The 10089-nt window shown below is 39.5% G+C and overlaps 1 protein-coding gene across 4 annotated transcripts in view; it reads right to left on the minus strand.

The window, feature by feature from the left end:
• MICU1 (mitochondrial calcium uptake 1) overlaps nucleotides 1-6878 on the minus strand; it is a 247095-nt gene extending 240217 nt beyond the window's left edge. For 3 of the 4 annotated variants that reach the window (XM_019444492.2, XM_019444491.2, XM_053888569.1), the window contains exon 1: nucleotides 6746-6878. The gene's annotated coding sequence lies outside the window, so the exon portion shown is untranslated. The remainder of the gene's footprint in view (nucleotides 1-6745) is intronic. The other variant, XM_053888568.1, reaches the window with a different exon arrangement.
• Nucleotides 6879-10089: the final 3211 nt, after the last annotated feature.

Genomic DNA, 10089 nt, shown 5'->3' on the forward strand with positions numbered 1-10089 from the left:
TGTCTGACTTCGGTTCAGGTCATGATCTCATGGTTCGTGAGTTCCAGCCCTGTCGGGCTCTGTGTTGACAGCTCGGAGCCTGGAGCCTGCTTCGGATTCTGTGTCTCCCTCTCTGTCTCTGCACTACCCCCACTTGTGTTCTCTCTCTCTCTCTCTCTCTCTCTCAAAAATGAATAAACTTTAAAAAAAATTTTTTAATCAAATTCTGAAACTACTTAATTTAAATGCTATCACATATCAAAGACATGAGAAAATGAACAATATCACTTTATTTCAAATGTATTATAAAATTCACTTGATAATTTTAAAAAATACAACTTTCAAATCTAAAAGCAAGTTTTATTTGAACAAGGAAGGAATATGATTGAAATGAAAATTAACTATCAGCTGAAATTAGGGAATGTAGGTTCAAGTGTATAATGTTCTACAACAGCTCTGTCAAACAGAATGTGGTGCGATGATAGAAATATTCTACATCTACTATTCAATACAGTAAGCACAAGCCACATGTGGCTACTGAGCACCTGAAATGTGTCTACTGAAGCGATAAACTGAATTTTTAATTTGAATCTTAATTAGCATAAATCTAAGTTGTAATTATCAATTCATCTGGCTGTCTCTACCACTAGACTATGAGCTCCTTAACGAATGGAAATGTTTTTCCTCTCTCTCTCTCTCCACTGCCTTGGTATATATTACAGATAAAACATGTTTATTGATGTGTGGTAAAAAGTGTGGATGGAATTTTCTAGAGGTCTCCAAGTAAGTTTTCTTAATGCATCAGACTGATATAGGTTACAGTGTGCAGACTTAATCTGTTGAATTATATCTTATTTCTATTCTGATTTTTAGGCAGATGAAATATCTTACTCTTCACCAAACATGTTCTGAACTTGTATAGACTACAAATACTCTGCTGCATATTCAGGATATTATGATGAGTAAGACTTGGTTCTGGCATCAAGAATCAATCAGCCTAGGGATGCCCGGGTGGCTCAGTCCACTAAGTGTCTGACTCTATTTCGGCTCAGGTCATGATCTCATGGTTCACGAGTTCAAGCCCCGTGTCAGGCTCTTGTGCTGACAGTGCTGAGCCTGCTTGAGATTCTCTCTCTTCCTGTCTCTCTCCATCCCTCCCCTGCTCATGCGCTTGCTTGCGCACATGTGCACACTCTCAAGAAAAAAAAAATAGACACGAAGTAACCACCAACTCTGAACAAGCAAGGTATTAAGATAGGGACTTTAAGATTTAAATGACCAATACGAAATCACTTTGAAGAGAAATGTAAACATTATTTGTATACCTGACATGAATTATATGAATATATTTCTCCAAGATTACATTAAGTTTTCAATTTTCTCATGGTTAGTAAAAACCACCTTGAACTTATTGTTAATTAGTTAGCCTAGGAAATGTTAAAACTGATTACTCTATCAGTTCGGGGAAAAAAAGATTAATCCGTTTCTAGCTATTTATTTGCTCATAAATAGGGCTAAAACACCTCTCCTCTCAAAGTGGCAATATTTAATTTCCCATACCACATAAAAATTATATTTAGAGCCAGTCACTTTTCACAGTTGTTCAATTCTACAGCTGCCTTTTTTTGTTTTTCAAGTAACATTCTAAACTATTATCTCTTCCACCTGCAGGTGTCCAATATAACATGTTCTCAAAGCATTACTTCATGTAACCATCACCCTGAACTCATCCTTAAAAATAAAAACTAATCCAGGGCTCTTGGGTGGCTCAGTCGGTTAAGTGTCCAACTTCAGCTCAGGTCATAATTTCATGGCTCTTGAGTTCGAGCCCCGTGTTGGGCTCTGTGCTGACAGCTCAGAGCCTGGAGCCTGCTTCAGATTCTGTCTCCATCTCTCTGCCCCTTCCACACTAGCGCTCTGTCTCTCCCAAATATAAATAAAACATTAAATAAATAAATAAATAAAAATAAAAGCTAATCCATTTTTATTATTTCTGCCTATTACCAAAAGTCACCATAAATTCTTATATCAACATCCAAGGTGCTCAACACCTAGGTCGCCTTGTATAGCCAAGGAATGTAAGCCCTACTTAATATTAAACTTTGCTGAGCTCAGAGTCTGTGTAAAATTCTCTCAATACATTCCCCTATCCTAACAGTTTTCATACTTGGACTAGGCCATCTTCAAATACTTGGGCAGTCCTCTAATAATTATGTAGTTTAAACAGTCTTTTAGTTTATTGCTATCTATGTAACACAGAATTTAAAAACCTGCTAAAATCAAGACAAACTGACACAAAACAATTAATTCCATAACACCTATATATACATTTATACCCTCTGGAGCCAAACATTTTGAAATTGGGGTAGTAAAATCTTTTTAGACGTTATTTCTTGTTCTCATTATTATTAACAATTACATTTAATAAGTACCTACTACATCCCAGACCCTTGGCATACATTAAATTACTCCTCATAAGACCCCCCCCCTTGAGACAAGTGTTATTATTTCTATTTTGATAATGGAATAAACTCAAGTTCAGAGAGATTAAGTAACTTGCTCAACATCAAGAAGTGATGGAGTTGGATTTTAGAATATGAATCTGTCTAAACTAAAGCCCATGACACCAACGTTTGCAACTAAAGCTCAAATGTCCATTGAATTGAACTGCTAACATTTCCTTTAAACAAAATCAAGACAGTGGAGTAAACAATATGTAACTTCAATTATATTTCCTCTTAAAATATAATGAACCATTAGAATAATCCATAGAGATACAAAACCAGACATTAATGTTAACTATAGTCTTAAAGTTAATGCCCAGTGACAGCAATTTGTGACAATTATAATTTCTTTTTCATACAATGCTCAAAATGAAATGGTTACTATACTAACACATTTTTTTAAATATATTTTTTTTTAATTTATTTATTTTTGACAGAGAGAGACACAGCATGAGCGGGGGAGGGGCAGAGAGCGGGAGACACAGAATCTGAAGCAGGCTCCAGGATCTGAGCTGTCAGCACAGATCCTGATGTGGGGCTTGAACTCACGGACCGCGAGATCATGACCTAAGCCGAAGTCAGACACTCAACCAACTGAGCCACCCAGGCGCCCCTCTATACTAACAGATTTTTAAACGTGTAATAATTAAAAGAATCAAGCATTTAACCATACTGACTACATACATTTAAATATTCAAAACTTTATTTACTATTTATAAAACTACAATTTGTTAAGTTCACCTACAGTAAAAAAAAAAAAAAAAAAAATTACCAATAAATGATTTTAACAAACTGACAAACACACAATATACCTAAAGTTAGAAAAGCTGAATACTCCAGAGTACAGGGCTAAACATATAACAACAGCACAAATATATGCTAGTCAAGGAGTTTAAATTTCAAGTTCTATAAATGAATAAAATAATAGACATTAAAAAAAAACACTAACACTCAAACTGCAAAATACAATTAATTTATATTGGGTAAAGGAAAGCAAATTCTCTTAATTAAAAAAAAACAAATACATATAAAATTATTTCAGTGAACATCTGTTGTTTTTGCCTGTCCAGGAATCGTTCTCCCCTCTCCAGAAAAATGACACCTCAATTTCCCTAAAGAAAACCTGTTGTCTATTTTTTTTAGGTAAACTCTACACCCAATGTGAAGCTTGAACTCCCAACCCCAAGATCAAGAGGGGGATAGGATACTCTACCTCTGAGCCAGGCAGGCACCCTGACGTTGCCTGTTCCTAATTCATGTAGTTTAAAACGGTATCCCCCTACCCCACTCCATGGTGAGAACAAGATCCAATCTTGACCACACAAAGCATTCTATCACTCTGACCATAGAGACTACTGCCAGGATGGGCAATGACCCAAGTCCGGTTAATGAAATTCTCATATAGTAGTTTGCTGGAATCACAGACACAGGGAAGTTCTCTCTCTTTTGGAGTTTCTAAGGTTGTAGGATGTAAGCCTGGAGCTATTAGTACCACCTCTCCCAGGGAGTTTTACTTGAGACTCTACTTTTGCACACTGATTCACAAATATGCAAAGGGAACTAACTAGTGGTTACAGGGTGGCAGGGGAAAACATAAATTAGGATTCCGACTTTCAATGTTATATTTTCATCATATTTCCATTTTTCCAAATGTAACAACATTTAATGTCTTAAAAGCATTAACAATTTTCTCATAATTTACAAAGTGTATAGAAAATCTATTTTATTTTATTTTTTATTTATTTTTTTTAATATTTATTTTTGAGACAGAGAGAGACAGAGCATGAACGGGGGAGGGTCAGAGAGAGGGAGACACAGAATCTGAAACAGGCTCCAGGCTCTGAGCTGTCAGCACAGAGCCCGACTCGGGGCTCGAACTCACAGACTGCGAGATCACGACCTGAACCGAAGTCGGACGCTCAACCGACTGGGCCACCCAGGCGCCCCTAGAAAATCTATTTTAAAAGAATCAACTTTTTTAGTTGGCAAACACCCAAGCTATTTTTGTTTTGAGTGGGGAAAAAATAAAAAGTGCAAGTAAAACTTTAAAAACAAAATTGATTCCCTTTTTGAAAGGAATATATAAGGGTGCCTGAGTCAGTTGAGCATCCCACTCTTTTTTTTTTTTAATGTTTATTCATTTTTGAGAGAGAGAGAGAGAGAGAGAGAGAGAGAGAACGAGCGGGGGAGGGGCAGAGAGAGAGGGAGACACAGAATTCGAAGCAGGCTCTGGGGCTTGAACCCATAAACTGGGAGATCGTGACCTGAGCCGAAATCAGATGCTTAACCTACTGAGCCACCCAGGCACCCTGAGCACCACACTCTTGATTTTGGCTCAGGTCATGATCTCGTGGTTCAGCCCCCGTCTGGCCCTGCGCTGACAGTGTGGAGCCTGCTTGGGATTCTGTCTCTCCCTCTCTCTGCCTCTTTCCCACTTCTCTCTCTCTCTCTCTCTCTCTCTCTCTCAAAATAAATAAATAAACTTTAAAGCAAAAAGACGAATATACTAAACAACTCTATATGGAAAATACTGGTTAACATTCAGCACGTGATGCCACCACTACAAAAATTGCTCAAAAAGTAAAACTAAAGATTAAAAGTGTCCAAATTAGGTTTAATAACCTTATCAATTACTTTAGTCCTATAATTCTAAATAATATAAGACCTGAAGGGTCAGTTAAATCTTTCAGTTATAATTATTTCATGTAATAATGCATCATGGGAAAAGTTACATACCATTGTTCATTCTTAAATATAGGAAAGTCAGTCTCAAGGATGCATCCATGGGAATATAAAAAGTCTACTGAATATGGTCTATAAATTATAAAGGAAGGTAGCGATACGTGCTTTTGTTCTCTTGCTTTTATTAGCTTCTATCACTCTTTCCCTTTCTCCCCAAGCACAGAACCAACTCCTGAATCTTCACTTTTTGTTAGTATTACTCTGTGTTTCACAATTTTCAGTAAGGACACTTAGAGGGTGTCAATGACATAATTAGATGGCCAGACATAATTAGATGGCCAGAGTGATGATCTTAAGTGGAAGAGATAATCACCTATCAAGGGTGACTATAAAGAGTAGCTGGAGGCCAACACCATCTTCTCACAAACAAGTGAAAAGTTTTAAAAAGTTTTTAAGACAAGATGATGTTCAACAAACTCATTACCTTGTCCAACACCAGAAAGACAGCGTGTTGGTCATCCAGGGTGATATCTGTGTCTCAAGATGCTGACGTTTTATTAGTCATATGGTTTAACTTTAAACTTTAATTCTACATCTATCAACCCCAAATTGGTTCACTTTGTCAGCATACTCCTTTCTTCTACTGCTAGATTACTTGCACACGGGACCTAAGGGGTACTTTAACATAAACAAAGGTATAGCCAAACCACCCCAAAATTTGGAGATAAAAACATTTATAAAATAACAAAGAAAGTGAGTCTTTCCAGGTACCACAAGGGGAATAGTTTATTCCAGTCCCTTGGCCATAAAATAGTAATTCTTCTTACATTACATTTACAAATACTTAACAACACTTTTTAGGCATCTGAAAGGGAAGGAAAAGTAACCATAAGATAGCAGAGACAGCAACTTAAAGAACAGTCCGTTTTAAACTCTTCTCTCAACATTCACACAGAGTCAGTAACACTCGGCTCATTCTCAAAACATCGTACGGTGGGCCAGGACGGGATGGTAAAAAGGAAACTTAAGCGAGAATGAAAACGGAAAGCATCGTAAAAGATAAAAACTGAACAGTCCAAGAAGGCTGCACTATGTTTTGCTCCTTCGGGTTCCCGAAGGAGAACTTTCTACTTCTTTTTCCGATTCAATAATTAATATTTCTACCCATAAGGCATCTAAGTGTAAACTCCATCACCCACGTCCATCCACATCAACAAATCCCAGCGAAACTAGTCAAGTCTACCTGTGTATCTCCAGGTTGCCGGAAAAGAGAGGGACATCGGCGCCCAAGTGAACCTCGCCGTTGGGAACTCTGCACTGGGAGCTCTCCCGGGACAGCGAAAAGGGATGAGGTGAGATGAAGGAAAGCGGAGGACGGCAAGCAGACACGACTAAGGACTCCTCTCAAGCCCCTGAACTGAGCGCGTCAGGGAAGACAGCTATGCCGCCAGACCCGAGAAGTCGCCGGATCCCAAAGCCAACACACGGGCGGCCAGATCCTTTACAGCTGTTTCGCCCTGCCTTCCCTTTCGCCTTCCCTAAATGGCTGTCCCTCACACCTTTAAGGGTCCAGGACTCACCTGTCCACACTGGAGCTGCCAATGCCTTTGGATCAAAGCCGCCCACCTCTGACAACCATAGAGACGAAAAACCAGCGGAGGAAAACCTCCTCCTCCACCGCCCACCCTCACGTGACCCTCCTAGCCGCTGGGCCTGTTGGGATCATGGCGAAACGCATGTGGGAGGGGCACGGAGAACTAGGGTTGGGGCGGGGCCAGGGAAGCAACCCGCCCCGGTCCGGCCTCGGGCCCCGCCCCCCTCAGTATTGAGGCGGGAAAGTGAAAGGGCTCCCGGAAATTCTCAGGCTTTTATCTCTGGTCCCCTCCTGTTCCGTCCCTCCCCAGCACACACACAAGGAGTGTACACACACAATTCAGTTAAAAAGAGTCCGTTTACGTGTTGACTAAGAAAAAAGAGTCAGTGAAAAGAAAACTGGACCACAGTGACTTGGGAATTGTTCCTTTTGAACTGTATTTAGGTTTAGGCTTCTAGTAAAATTTCCCTATTTCCTGACCTTGAACTTCTTTGAATTTAGAAACCTCACCACTACTTCTACTCTGGGTTTTTCGGCTGTTTTCTTTGCAAAGTAACACTGTTGGAGAGTTTAGCCCTAAGCCAGTAACTTGTTTTTCATCAAAGATGTTGCTGTCAGAAGTGGGGATGGAAAAGGATCATCACTACTGCTAGGGAAATAGAATAAAAATATTTTGATTATGATACCACAGGACTTTCAAAATAAAAACTACCCTCTTCAATAATTTCCTTAGCAGAGCTGTGGAAAAGGCTGCAACCATGGAGGGGCCCCTGGGTGGCTCACCGTTTGGGAGTTTCAGCCCCACATTGGGCTCTCTGCTGTCAGCAAAAGCACCAGCTTCGGATACTCTGTCCCCCTCTCTCACTACCCCTCCCCTGCTCACTCTCTCTCTCTCTCTCTCAAAAATAAATGTTTTTTAAAAATCTATTTTTAAGTTGGTGTAATTTAATCTAATTTTAGATTAGATTTAATTTTTTTTACTGTTTATTCATTTTTGAGAGAGACACAGAGTGTGAGCGGGGGAGGGGCAGAGAGACAGAGACACAGAATCTGAAGCAGGTTCCAGGCTCTAAGCTGTTAGCACAGAACCCGTGAACTGCGAGATCATGACCTGAGCTGAAGCCAGACGCTTAAAACTACGAGTCACCCAGGGGCCCCTAGATTAATCTTAATTTTAATTTTAATTCTTATATTTGTCTGTATAAAACTAAATAACATGTAAAAACATAAATCACTGTTTCTCAGACTTCTTGGTCTTTTTGGATCCCTTTACTCTCCCAAAAATTTTTGAGGACTCCAAGCAACTTTTGTTTATGTGTATTATACCTATCAATATTTAACATATTAGAAATTAAAACTGAAAAATTTTTAATTTTAGTCATTAAAAAACATTAAACCTTGGGGCACCTGGGTAGCTCAGTCAGTTGGGTGTCTGACTCGGGCTCAGGTCATAATCTCAGTCCATGAGTTTGAGCCCAGCATCGGGCTCTGTGCTGACAGCTCAGAGCCTGGAGCCTACTTCAGACTCTGTGTCTCCCTCTCTCTCTGCCCCTCCCCTGCTCACCCTCTGCCTCTCTCTCAAAAATAAACATTAAAAAAATTTTCTCTAAATATTAAACCCATTGTATGCTGACATAAATAACATTTTTATGAATAATAACTACATTTTCAAAAAAATTAGAAGAGCCTGTAAATTGCTGTACATTTCTTTCTTTCTTTGTGTGTGTGTGTGTGTGTGTGTGTGTGTGTGTGTGTTTATTTATTTTTGAGACAATGCGAGAGACAGAGTGCAAGCAGCGGAGGGGCAGACAGAGGGAGACACAGAATCTGGGTCGGAGCTGTCAGCCCGGAACCCGGAACCCGGAACCCGACGCAGGGCTCATGACCTGAGCTGACGTCAGACGCCCAACCCACTGAGCCACTCAGGGGCCCCTCCTGTACATTTTTTTAACATCCAGGTTGTAGAAGAAGCTAATTCTTGTATCTTTTCCTCTTTAATTTCTTTTGCTACACATATGATGTAGCCTCTGGAAAACCCCACTGTATCCTCCAAGAATGAGAGTGATAAAGGCAAATTACGCCTTATATTACTGGCAAAAATCTTGACCTTATGGATCACCAGAAAGGGTTTCAGGAACCCCAGGAGTCCTGGGACTACACTTGGAGAACGGCAGTTTGATATCGTACAAATGTTAGCTACTATTTTATTTTTTGTCTGGTCATTTTGTCAACAAGTAGAACATTTAGTGGAAAGAGGAACGAGACAGAGAAAATTTACACATTACATCAGTCATAAATGGGAGTATTCTTTATCTTTTTCCAGAAGCATAGAGTAAGTTAGAATTCAGGTTTATAACTGAGCACAACTACTTCTGCATTAGAAGTCAGTCCACCGAGGCACCTGGGTGGCTTAGTCGGTTAAGCATCCCACTTCTGCTCAGGTCATGATCTCAACAGTTTGTGAGTTCAAGCCCTGTGTTGGGCTCTATGCTGACAGCTCAGAGCCTGGAGCCTGCTTTGGATTCTTTGTCCCCCTCTTTCTCTGCTCCTCCCTGCTCATGCTCAGTCTCTCAAAAATAAACAAACATTAAAAAAAAAGTTTTTAAAAAAAGAAATCAATCCACCAATCCAGTACTGTCTTTCAGGTTGCTGTGCAAAGTAGTTCTTCTCACATGAATACAGAATATCCCTAAGGTGCGTTTACATTCCTTACACAAACTAGGTATTAAGACTCCAATAAAATTTGAGGTCAGAATTATTTTCATAAGCATATGTTAAATGCCTACTGTATGCAAGTCTCATAATAGGTGCCGAGCTTATAAAGTTTAGAAGCACATTTCCTGCCCTTGGGCAGCTTATTTATATAATGAGACTTACATCCTGGTATAAATGTATTTTTTGCCACATTCAATAGTTCATAAATCAGTTTAATGATCAAATATCTCAGAATTACCTGGGGAAAATTAAAAAATACAGATTCCCGGATCGTGAGATATGCTGTTTAAATGGACCCGGGTGGTGCTCAGGAATGTAGGAATTTGGATTTTTAGAAAGTGACCCAGGTGATTCCCATGCAATGAGAAATACATGCAACAAACAAATGGATTTGGTCTTTGCCCCTAGTACTATCACACGTAAATATGATTTATTTATTTCATCGTCAGTATTTGAAAAGTATATCACTGTTGAAAGATCTGTATTATCAACAGACAGAGTACATATTTAGTTTCATTCAGTTAAAATAGAAATTGATGGGGGCGCCTTGGTGGCTTGGTCGGTTGGGCGTCCGACTTCGGCTCAGGTCATGATCTCACGGTCCGTGAGTTCGAG

Source organism: Panthera pardus, unplaced genomic scaffold, assembly GCF_024362965.1.
Source record: "Panthera pardus isolate Hobbes unplaced genomic scaffold, ASM2436296v1 HiC_scaffold_22, whole genome shotgun sequence".
Classification (NCBI taxonomy): domain Eukaryota; kingdom Metazoa; phylum Chordata; class Mammalia; order Carnivora; family Felidae; genus Panthera; species Panthera pardus.